This window comes from Panthera uncia (assembly GCF_023721935.1).
Source record: "Panthera uncia isolate 11264 chromosome C1 unlocalized genomic scaffold, Puncia_PCG_1.0 HiC_scaffold_3, whole genome shotgun sequence".
NCBI lineage: Eukaryota > Metazoa > Chordata > Mammalia > Carnivora > Felidae > Panthera > Panthera uncia.
Genome location: NW_026057584.1, coordinates 60,342,519 through 60,355,557, shown reverse-complemented (window position 1 = coordinate 60,355,557; position 13,039 = coordinate 60,342,519).

Genomic DNA, 13,039 nt, shown 5'->3' with positions numbered 1-13,039 from the left:
ATTGTACAAAATTCAAAATAAGAGTATTTGATGAGAAGCTGCCCTCCTTTCTACCTCAGCACCCAATTCACTTCTCAGAGGCAGTTACAATTTCCAGTTCCTCTTGTGTCTCTCAGAGTTAATTATCAGTCTGCAAATATCCATAATTTTTTGTTTTAACACAAATGCTGATACACCATATGCAGTACTCAGAGCCTTTTCCAACTAAATTTAGCTCATATTTTTTATTAGTACATATTAGAACAATTTAATTCTAAAACCTTGATTCCGAACAGCTGTTTGATATTACATAGTTTGATTTCAGTGTGTGTAAACATTTTTTAATGTTTATTTTTGAAAGACAGAGACAGAGTACAAGTGGGAGAGGGGCAGAGAGAGAAAGAGAGACACAGAACCTGAAGCAGGTTCCAGGCTGTGAGCTGTCAGCACAGAGCCTGATGTGGGGCTTGAACCCATGCACCAAGCATGAAATCATGACCTGAGCTGAAGTCAGACACATAACCAACTGAGCCACCAAGGTGCCCCGATTTCAGTGTGTTTAAACCAATCCTATATTAACAGATATTTAGTTTGTTTCCCATCTTCTGCTTTTTTTCTTTAATTTAAGAAATCTAATTCTTACCATAACCAGTAAGGAAATCAAATTAGTAATCAAAATCTCTCAAAAAACAAGAGTCCAGGGCCAGATGGCTTTCCAGGGGAATTCCACCAAACATTTAAGGAAGAGTTAACACCTATTCCCTTGAAGCTGTTCCAAAAAATAGAAATGGAAGGAAAACTTCCAAACTCATTCTATAAAGCCAGCATTACCTTGATTCCAAAACCAGAGACCCTACTAAAAAGGAGAACTATAGACCAATTTCCCTGATGAACACGGATGCAAAAATCCTCAACAAGATATTAGCCAACTGGTTCCAACAATACATTAAAAAAATTATTCACCACGACCAACTGGGATTTATACCTGGGATGCAGGGCTGGTTCAATATCTGCAAAACAATTAACGTGATTCATCACATTAATAAAAGAAAGGACAAGAACCATATGATCCTCTCAATAGATGCAGAGAAAGCATTTGACAAAATACAGCATCCTTTCTTGATAAAAACCCTCAAGAAAGTAGGGATAGAAGGATCATACCTCGAGATCATAAAAGCCATATATGAACGACCCAATGCTAATATCATCCTCAATGGGGAAAAACTGAGAGCTTTCCCTCTAAGGTCAGGAACAAGACAGGGATGTCCACTCTCACCACTGTTATTCAACATAGCATTGGAAGTCTTAACCTCTGCAATCAGACAAAGAAATAAAAGGCATCCAAATCGGCCAGGAGATCAAACTTTCACTCTTCACAGATGACATGATACTCTATATGGAAAACCCTGAAGATTCCACCAAAAAACTGCTAGAACTGATTGATGAATTCAGCAAAGTTGTAGGATATAAAATCAACCCAAAGAAATCGGTCGCATTCCTATACACCAACAATGAAGTGACAGAAAGAGAAACCAAGGAATCGATCCCATTTACAGTTGCATCAAAACCCATAAAATATCTAGGAATAAATCTAACCAAAGAGGTGAAAAATCTATACACTTAAAACTATAGAAAGCTTATGAAAGAAATTGAAGAAGACACAAAAAAATGGAAAAAGAGTCCACGCTCCTGGATAGGAAGAACAAATACTGTTAAGATGCCAATACTACCCAAAGCAATCTACATATTCAATGCAATCCCTATCAAAATAACACCAGCATTCTTCACAGAGCTAGAACAAATAATCCTAAAATTTGTATGGAACCAGAAAAGACCCCAAAAAGTCAAAGCAATCTTGAAAAAGAAAACCAAAGCAGGAGGCATCACAATCCCGGACTTCAAGCTATACTACATAGCTGTAATCATCAAGACAGTACGGTTACTGGCACAAGAACAGACACTCAGATCAATGGAACAGAATAGAGAACCCAGAAATGGACCCACAAACGTATGGCCAACTAATCTTCGACAAAGCAGGAAAGAATATCCAATGGAATAAAGACAGTCTCTTCAGCAAGTGGTGCTGGGAAAACTGGACAGCAACATGCGGATGAATGAACCTGGACCACTTTCTTACACCATACACAAAAATGAACTCAAAATGGATGAAAAACCTAAATGTAAGACAGGAAGCCATCAAAATCCTCGAGGAGAAAGCAGGCAAAAACCTCTTTGATCATGGCCACAGCAACTTCTTACTCAACACGTCTCCAGAGGCAAGGGAAACAAAAGCAAAAATGAACTACTGGGACCTCATTAAAATAAAAAGCTTCTGCACAGCGAAGGAAACAATCAGCAAAACTAAAAGGCAACCGACAGGGGCACCTGGGTGGCTCAGTCGGTTAAGTGTCTGACTTCGGCTCAGGTCATGATCTCAGGGTTCTTGAGTTCGAGCCCCACACCAGGCTCTGTGCTGACAGCTTAGAGCCTGGTGCCTGCTTCAAATTCTATGTCTCCCTCTCTCTCTGCTCCTCCCCCACTCATGCTCTGTCTCTCTCTCTCCTTCAAAAATAAAAACATTATAAAAAAATAATAAAATAAAATAAAAGGCAACTGGCAGAATGGGAGAAGATATTTATTTGCAAATGACATATCAGATAAAGGGTTAGTATCCAAAATCTAAGAACTTATCAAATTCAACACCCAAAAACCAAATAATCCAGTGCAGAAATGGGCAAAAGACATGAATAGACACTTCTCCAAAGAAGACATCCAGATGGCCAACCGACATGTTCAACATCACTCATCATCAGGGAAATACAAATCAAAACCACCATGAGATACAACCTTATAACTGTCAGAATGACTAACAACTCAGACAACAACAGATGTTGGTGAGGATGTGGAGAAAGAGGATCTCTTTTGCATTGTTACTGGGAATGCAAGCTGGTGCAGCAACTCTGGAAAACAGTATGGAGGGTCCTCAAAAAACTAAACGTAGAACTACCCTACGACCCAGCAATTGCACTACTAGGTATTTATCCAAGGGAAATAGGTGTGCTGTTTCAAAGGGACACATGCACCCCCATGTTTATAGCAGCACTATCAACAATAGCCAAAGTATGGAAAGAGCCCAAATGTCCATCGATGGATGAATGGATAAAGAAGATGTGGCATATATATACAATGCAGTATTACTCGGCAATCAAAAAGAATGAAATCTTGCCATTTACAACTATGTGGATGGAACTGGAGGGTATTATGCTAAGTGAAATTAGAGAAAGACAAAAATCATATGACTTCACTCATATGAGAACTTTAAGAGACAAAACAGATGAACATAAGGGAAGGGAAACAAAAATAATATAAAAACAGGGAGGGGGACAAAGCATAAGAGACTCATAAATATGGAGAACAAACAGAGGGTTACCTGATTACTGGAGGGGGTGTGGGAGGGGGGATGGGCTAAATGGGTAAGGGGCATTATGGAATCTACTCCTGAAATCATTGTTGCACTATATGCCAACCAATTTGGATGTAAATTTAAAAAAAAAATCGAATTCTTATTTAACATCACAGCTAACATCAAATGTTTATGTAAAAAAAAATAATGGCAACTGCTTTGAATAGGGTGAAAATCTACAGAGAATTTACAATTTTGGGCTGATATGAAACTATCGAGTATCTCATAAAATGGAAATTCTGCAAAAGACCCTACAATAAACATTCCTAGTTTCCATTTTCAGAAGTGCTAAAGACATGTTTTAAATAAATTTAAATAAATTAAAATTGCAACACATACTAAAACAATCAAGGTACATTACTTTCCAGCTTCTCATAAACAGTATTGTACTGACTTTAGGAAATTGTAAGTTCTGCTTTTATCTTCTAGCTTATCCAACTCTTGTTAACTGTACCTTTTATTTTTGCTTCTTAACTATTTTAAGAAAAATTTTTTTAATGTTTACTTATTTTTGAAAGACAGAGCACAAATGGGGGAGGGGCAGAGAGAGAGAGGGAGACACAGAATCCAAAGCAGGCTCCAGGCTCCAAGCTGTCAGCACAGAGCCCGACGCGGGGCCTGAACACACAAACCGTGAGATCATGACCTGAGCCAAAGTTGGCGCTTAACCGACTGAGCCACCCAGGCGCCCTGCTTAACTATTTTTGATGTAAGTAGGCCAGTTCATTCTTTTCAGCAATTTATCTTTTTAGACCAACCCCTTTTTATTACGTCTGCTAAACTTCTTGAAACACCTCTCTCCAGATAAAGCCCTGAATTTAAATAATGCCATTTCGCCCTACCCCTGGCTCACTCCTTAAAATTATAGAAATATGCAAAACTGGTTGCTTAATCACACATGTTCATATTAATAAGCATACTGAAATGCTTTCCCAAACCACTACAAGTATACTTAGATTCAATACAAAGATCCCATCTACTGCTCTTAACAAGCAGTGCTGTACTAAATATTCTTGTGTATACCCCATTTTGTACATGTGGGAGTCTGTGTGCACAATGGTGATAGAATCACTGAGTAAAGGTGTATGGACATTTTACATTTTGGTAGGTTTTATACACACTTGAGACAATAAAGAAGTTTGAATATGGACTCTATATTAGATGATATGGGATTTTGTGTGGTTGTAATAATGATATTATGATTGTGTAGGAAAAGGTCTTTATTCCTAGGAGTCACGTAGTGAAGTATTTAGCAGCAGAGTCATGGTGTCTATAGCTTCCATGCAAATGGTCCAGAAAAAAAGTATGTGTAGGTGTGATATATATACTTACATATATATAGGCATATATAGACAATTATATAAACAGAAAAAGAAAGTAAATGTGCCAAATAATTTTAAATTATTCAATCTAGGGAGAAGATACATACAAGTGTTCACTATATGATTCTTCAACCTTTCTGTATTAAGTTTTAAAGATAGGGGTGCCTGCGTGGCTCAGTCAGTTAAGAGTCCAACTCTTGATATTGGCTCAGGTTGTAATCTCCTGGTGGTAGGATTGAGCCCCACGTTAGATTGAGTTTGGGATTCTCTCTCTCCCTCTCTGCCCTTCCCCTGCTTGTGCTCACTCACTCTGAAAATAAATAAATAAGCTTAAAAAGTTTCCAAAATAAAAATTGGGAAAGAAAAGTTATTGCATACATGAAACAAAAACAATATTGTGAGAAGGGAACAATTGGTGAATAAAAAAGAGCTCTTGGAAATTTAAAATAAACATTGTAATTCAAGCAGTAGAAATGTGGGGCATAAAGTTGAAGACGGTTCCTAGAACATCGAAAGGAGAAAGTATGAGCGAAAAGAAATCCATGTGGGACATCTGATAGGTTATTTTCATTTCAGAGAGGAAAAGAGAACAGAAGAATATTATCAAAGAAAGGCAGAATAAGTCTGCCAAGTTGAAGAAATGAATCTTCAAGTTAGAAGCTCAGTGAAGGTTCAACAAGGTTAAGCCATCAGCACGAACATTTACTGAGCACTTACTATCTGCTAAGCACTTGAATCAGTCCTGTCAATTCTCACAACGACCTTCAGAGGCACATGGTATCCTCCTCAGGTGAGGCCTGGGAAGGTGACTTGGTCCAAGGTCACACTGGAAGTAGGAGAGCTAGGATTTGAGCGCCGTCTAATTCGCCTGGGTTCTTAACCACAACACCACTTACCTAAAGAGATCCGCATATAGGCTAAATTATTAAATTTCAAAACTCCGAGCATAAAAGAAAGATCCTAAATACTTTCAGAGGGCAAAACACAGGTCACCTGGGGGAGGAGGGGGCCTTTAAATAGCCTTTAGACTTCTCATCAAGCATGCTTCATGCAAAAAGACAATGGAATAATGTCTTCAAAGTTTAGAGTCCTATACCCAAATGTGAAGGTAAAATAAAGGTGGTTTTGGAAATCTATGAAACTAGAAGACTTACTTCACACACTTTCTGATGAAGTTATATAGGTCTATTTTAGCAGCATGAAGGTGAAATCAAAGAGCATGTTAGGTGTGGAGTATAAGAGAGAGTAAAACTAGGGCTGCCTGGGTGGCTCAGTCAGTTAAGTGTCTGACTCTTGATCTTGGCTCAGGTCATCATGTCATGGTTGTGAGATTGAGCCCCACTTTGGGCTCTGTGCTGAGCATGGAGCCTGCTTAAGATTCTCTCCCTCTTTCTCTCCCCCTCCCCCTCTCTCTCCCTCTGCTCTCTCATGCATGAGTGCAAGTGCATATGCTCTCTCAAAAAAAAAAAAAAGTAAAACTAATCTGATTTCAATAAAAAGAAATCCAAGGATGGCAACCGAATAACATATCAAGGAAAGCAACTGTCCATTTTATAATAGGAAATTATGAACTCAAGGAAAAAAATATATAAGAAAGTCAGAGTCCAAACATAGTAAACTACAGTTGGCATGACTCTGAGCAGCAACTAGAAACAAATTTGTTGAGTCCAGTCAGACTGGGAAAGTTTAGGACAGACTATCCCTTTTCATTGTAACCCTTGTTATAACAGCATGTTTTTAAAAACTATGTGTTACTTCGGGGCGCCTGGGTGGCTCAGTCAGTTAAGCGTCCGACTTCGGCTCAGGTCATGATCTCGTGGTCCATGAGTTCGAGCCCCACGTCGGGCTCTGTGCTGACAGCTCGGAGCCTGAAGTCTGTTTCAGATTCTGTGTCTCCCTCTCTCTGACCCTCCCCCGTTCATGCTCTGTCTCTCTCTGTCTCAAAAAACTAAATAAACGTTAAAAAAAATAAAAAAAAACAACTATGTGTTACTTTGATAAAAAAATTTATTGAAATAATACAACTATATTGTTCATCAACTGAAGCTCCATATAGTTATCAAATAAAACTATAATATGCATAGATTTTATTTTATTTTATTAAATAAAAAAAAATTTTTAATGTTTATTTATTTTTGAGACAGAGAGAGACAGAGCATGAAGGGGGAGGGGCAGAGAGAGAGGGAGACACAGAATCTGAAGCAGGCTCCGAGCTGTCAGCACAGAGCCTGACGCGGGGCTTGAACTCACGGACCATGAGATCATGACCTGAGCCGAAGTTGGATGCTTAACTGACTGAGCCACCCAGGCGCCCCTAAAATGTATAGATTTTAAAAGTAAGTTTACTTGAAGCAGACAAGTGTCACCTTTAAACAGTGGAATTGTGCTCAGCCTGACTTCCACAAAGCAGAACTCGCCAAAAGAAAAAATAATGAAGAGCTTTCTTTAATAAAAAACAAACAAAGAAGCAAAAAGCCCCTAAAAACCACAATACTCAATCCTTTTCTTTGGAAACTGATTCTCAAAGGGATCATACTTTAGCATGTTCTTTGTTTGGCCACCAAAAGCAAACTGCCCCTATCTTTGACACCCTGGCTCTGTGAATCAACAAGCAGATGCTACGTATAAAACCAAAGTTTTGAAATTTTTCGTGTCATAATTTTTGGGGCTTTCCATGAACCCTGTGGAGAAATATAATGCAATAAAAGTGTAATGCTATCTCTTGTGAATATCTGAAGAGTGTAAGATGATACAAGAAGTACCTTATAAATAGCTTGTAAAAAAATTTTTTTAATAGCTCCAGTGTTATAATGTACACGGGATGGAAAAGGATTGCACCTTCTCTCCTGTGATCTTCCTGGGCCTCACTGTAGAGTTGGAAGGGGAAGAGTTAGAGTTGGATTAGGCGGTCTTTGAAGCTCTTTCCAGTTCTTCAACTGTATTCTCTTTGAACTTAATAAAAGACCAGTTGGAAAATGTACTTTGGTTAGACTCCCAGTTCACCTGGACAGTTCTTCAGATATTTTATTAATAATTCTGGCAGGTGAATCTGTGCGGAAGTCTTGGGCTGCACAGCGTGTTTGCCTAGCTCTCTGAATCCCCCTTTGTGAAGGCTGTGGGGCCACCACAGTGAGGTTTGTTTGCTGTGTGTTCCTAGAGCAGCTGCTGCTTTTCTTCCTTTATCCTTTATCGAGCAAAAGAAAATGCGGCGATGTTTGTGTGTGCTTCAGAGGAGGAGAATGCTCTCCACACAGGTTATTCTCTGGGCTAAAGTGGACGGGGTGAGTGCAGAGCAGCTAGTTCAATGGGAAGAGAGGTCGAGGCAGCATCTGCCCTCCTGTTTGTTTCGACAGTTTTGGTCTTGAATGTAGAATTGGTTGAGTGAGAGGCAAGCAGAAGTTAAGAAACGCAATACTGCTTGGTTTGTCAGCCAGTTTGGGGAGTGGAGGCGGAGAGTGGGAGGGGAGAAAGGGACATACAGCTAGTTTTCTTTTTCTATGATTAAATCCCTTGTAATTTCATAATCTCCACCTCAGAGATTCTTACTGCGGTGTATTTTGCGTAACTGTTAACGGACCAAGGAGTACTGTTCCCTGCTTTTGGTAGGAAATATCAAAATTCCAAATATTTTCAACCTTGTGATATTAATGGTCAGACCTGGTTTCACACAATGCTACAGGACCATATATTTTTGCTCAAACACACTAAACATGAAACAGCAAACAGAACCATAAATCCAGCAAAAGAAGATGCAAAGATGGAAAGATACAGGAAGGGAACCAGGAGTGTACCATCACTTCAGGAGGGAAAGGAAAAAACCACTAAGTAATCTTACAGAAAATGGAAACAATGAAAGGGAAACAAGTGCAGGGTGAGTGCAAAAGGAAGAGAGAAAGCACAGTAAAGCCATAGGTAATAGTGTGCATTCCTGGGCTTCTACATATGGATTGCCGAGCCTTCTGTCTTTTACTCTATATAGATGTGTGACTGGTCATGGTAAAAATAGGTTCCTTCCCTTAGAAAGCCCAGTCAATGGTACATGCTTAGAAAAAAAAAATGGATGAATATACATCACCTTAACACTGACTACCTGGAGAGAGCTTTTCTGGGGGACTTCTACTTTCTATATTATATATCTGGGTACTTTTAAATGTTTTTAAAGAGCACATATTACATACTTGTGTAAACAGAAAAAAACAAAACATACTTTTTAATTTTTTTTAAGTTTATTTATTTTGAGAGAGAGAGAGAGAGAGACCCACACAAGCAAGAGCAGGGGAGATGAAGAGAGAGAGAGAGGGAGTGTGTGTGTGTGCGTGTACATGAACACGTGCAGGGGAGGGGCAGAGGGAGAGAGGGAGAGAGAGAATCTCAAGCAGGCTCTGTGCTGGCAGAGCAGAGCCCCTACTTGGGGCTTGATCGCATGAACCATGAGATCATGACTTGAGCTGACAATCAAGAGTCAGCTGTTTAACTGAGTGAGCCACCCAGGCACCCCCAAAATAGACTTTTTTAAAAAAGTTTCAACAAGTATAGGGCTGCTGGGTGGCTCAGTTGGTTGAGTGCCTGACTCTTGATTTTGGCTCAGGTGTTGATCCCAGAACCTGGGGTCAAGCTCTGTGTCAGGCTCCATGCTGAGTATGGGGCCTACCTAAGATTCTCTCTCTGTCTGTCCCTCTCCCTCACTATTGTGCTCTTTCTCTCTCTAAAAAAAAGGGGGGGGGCACCTGGGTGGCTCAGTCGGTTGAGCGTCCGACTTCAGCTCAGGTCATGATCTCACAGTCTGTGAGTTTGAGCCCCACGTCGGGCTCTGTGCTGACAGCTCAGAGCCTGGAGCCTGTTTCACATTCTGTGTCTCCCTCTCTCTGCCCCTTCCCCGCTCATGTTCAGTCTCTCTCTGTCTCTCAAAAATGAATAAACGTTAAAAAAAATTAAAAAAAAACTCTTAAATTCCAACAAGATCTAGAACATTTTCCTTTCACTTTTATAAACATGGATTAGAGGTGATAAAGGGAGAGTTATATCCCTTTCTCTCACCTTCATCTTTGTAGGAAGTGAAGGATATTAAACAGATTCCAATATTTACATAATTAGATAATTTTTCTCAGTTCTTGACAGCCAGCGTTACAGAATCTGTGACCGCTCACCCCTGTCGTCGTCCCTATGGGGCTTATAGTCTCAAGGGTATTTGGTCTTTCTTTACGGACCATCTTGTGAGTATGTTAGTCTCAGGTTTCCAATTCTTTTTTTTTTTTTTCAAGAGTTTATTTTTAGCTAATCTCTACACCCAATGTGGGGCTGAAGCTCACAACTCCAAGATCAAGAATTGCATGTTCCACCAACTGACCCAGCCAGGCATCCCTCCAATTAGTTTCTTAAGAACAAAAATAGTATCGTATCTCTTTGGAGCCTAGAGTAGGCATTTAAGTGTTCTTCATTGGCTGTTTGATTGCTAAATTCTCTTGCCAACCTTTTGCCTTTCTTCCTTACTCTGACTGGAACTCTTCGTTCTCCAGAAGTGTCTAAGCAGCTGCTGCTTTTTCAAAGATTACTAATATAGATGGTAGTTGCTAATGGTACACATCTTTATTTAGATTTCATAGGGGCAAATGCACACTTCTGTTTTAACCCAACTTCCCTCAGAGCCAATTCCAAGAGATGAGATCAGGGAAGCCTTTTTTCTTAAACCTGCACAGTTCCAAAGGCAAATCTAACCAAAACAAGTATTATCAGAAAACTTGGATGCGTCAGTGTGTGAGGTCTCAGACCACCCTCATCCTCTTCCCTATAGTCTTCCTATGCCCTCCTTCCCTTGGCTCTTGCCACCATTTCATGCTCCAGCAATGAATAGGCTATTAGGCTGAAGCATCATTTCTGCTTACAATCTCCCATATTATCTTTCAAGCCAAGAGGTTGAACCAAGTTAAAATTAATACTGGCCAGACTGGGCCTGAAAGCAACAACTCTCTAACTCCCTTGGGACAATGTTTTGGTCTTACCCTACAGCTAAGTTAGCCCTGTCTGATCCCATTTTACTCTGCTTACCTTGACAGACTGTTCAGGAAGGTGCAGCAAGCTATTTGCTGAGTCCACTTGGATCAGGCCTATATGTGGGTATAAATTCCTGAAATTTTCTGAATTTCAGTGTAGGAGGGGCTCAGGTAGGACCATGTTGTTAGAAGGGGGTGGGACTTCAAGTTTCGCTTACATAGGATTTATATGACTGAGAAAATGTCATTGGACAAATCAAAAATGAGAGGGACAGAAGAGTCACGTACAAGTAAAGCCCCACTCCCTTGCCCCCGGCTCCTTCTTAGCACTGCTATAGATCAAAACAGGGCACAAGCGGCAAGGAGAAATCCCTTGATTTTTCACAACTGCCTTAGATATAGCATTAGTTTTCCTCAAAAAAACATGGAGCATCTACACATTTTCTCTGAGGATACCTCTAGAATACTCAGTAACATATCCATTGTTGTCTCAAATGATTGCCATAGGAAATGACATTCTACCAGAAAGTTGGTTAAGAGAATGTCTTAGAAACGTTCTGCCTGCACATGTGATCATTTGAAGCTGGACCCTAACTTTACAGGGGTCCAATGAACTGCTGAGACAGGTCCCTGTTGTATGGGCAGACATGTTTATGCAGGACTCCTAGTTCCTGGAAAGAATGTTCATTTGACTTAAAAAATGTAAATAAACAGAAGTATTTCCTCATACTAACATCAGCTAAATCAGAGGGCAAGATTGGAATTATTCTTCTCAAGCCATGGAGTAAAATGCTAAATAAGAAATGATCCTGAAATCAAAAGACAAGTGTTTCTAATTCAGATGGCAAATTGAGAAGCAAGGTCAGGAAGGGCAAATGAAGGCATCTCAGGCTCAATGACAGACCTGCCGAAGCTGTGCAGGTCACAGGGCACCAGGTTCCCTCAGCAGGCCATAGAATCTACTTTGTGCCCAGTAGGAAATACTGCATTATTTCAGTTAGTTTTACAATATGTTCCTATATTCTTCTATAGATATGTAAACATCTTAGTCTTTACTTTATAGTCTATGTTTTTAAGTATCTTGCATTATAGGTAATCCTAACAAGCATTTAAAAAATCTAAACTTGCAAAACAAGTTGCAGGAAGATGTTTTACAAAGCAGAATTTATTTTATTTCATTTTATTTTCATTTGGGGGGCACAAGTGAGTGAGGGGCAGAAAGAGAGACAGAGAGAGAGAAGCAAAGCTCACCCCAAGCGGGGCTTCTGCTTGCCCGAAGCGAGAATCAAACTTACAAACCATGAGATCATGACCTAAGCCAAAGTTGATGCTTAATGGACTGAGCCACCCAGGTGCCCAAGCAAAATTTATTTTTAAAGAGATTTAATCCGTGTTGCATAATCTCCTAGAACATTTTTAAAATGTGAATTTGAATTACAAATTCAAAACATACATTACAGAAGCCAATATAATTTAAATTTTTATCACAAACTATATACAACTTTTGAAAAAGGGATATAGTATGTCTATAATAAAATATCATTAAGTAAAAGAAGGAAAAACTGACTTCAAAAATAGGAATATGACAATTTATTTCTGAATTATTTCTTTTATAAAAGAAGATAAAAAGATTTTTTTTAAATTTTTTTTTCAAAAAATTTTTAACGTTTATTTATTTTTGAGACAGAGACAGACAGAGTATGGGGGAGGGTCAGAGAGAGAGGGAGACACAGAATCTGAAACAGGCTCCAGGCTCTGAGCTGTCAGCACAGAGCCTGATGTGGGGCTTGAACTCACAGACTGCGAGATCATGGCCTGAGCCAAAGTCAGACACTTAACTGACTGAGCCACCCAGGCGCCCCGAAGATAAAAAGATTTTAAAAGATGCTAATAAGACGTGGACTTAGGAAACAGTAAAAACCAAGATAAAAGACCTATAAAACAGTAATTAATCACAATTAATAAAATATTTTAATGTTGAAGAATGAATTTTTGGACACAGAAACTGAAGGTATTAAGAACTTATCCTTTATTATTATTTTTTTCATGTTTATTGTTTTTGAGAGAGAGACAGAAAATGAGCGGGGGAGGGGCACAGAGAGAGGGAGACACAGAATCAGAAGGCTCTAGGCTCTGAGCTGTCAGCACAGAGTCCGACCCGGGCCACAAACCCACATACCACAAGATCACGACCTGAGCTAAAGTCAGACACTCAACTGACTGAGCCACCCAGGTGTCCCAGAAGTTATCCTTTATTTCTTGAGCCCTGGTTTTGAGAAACTAAG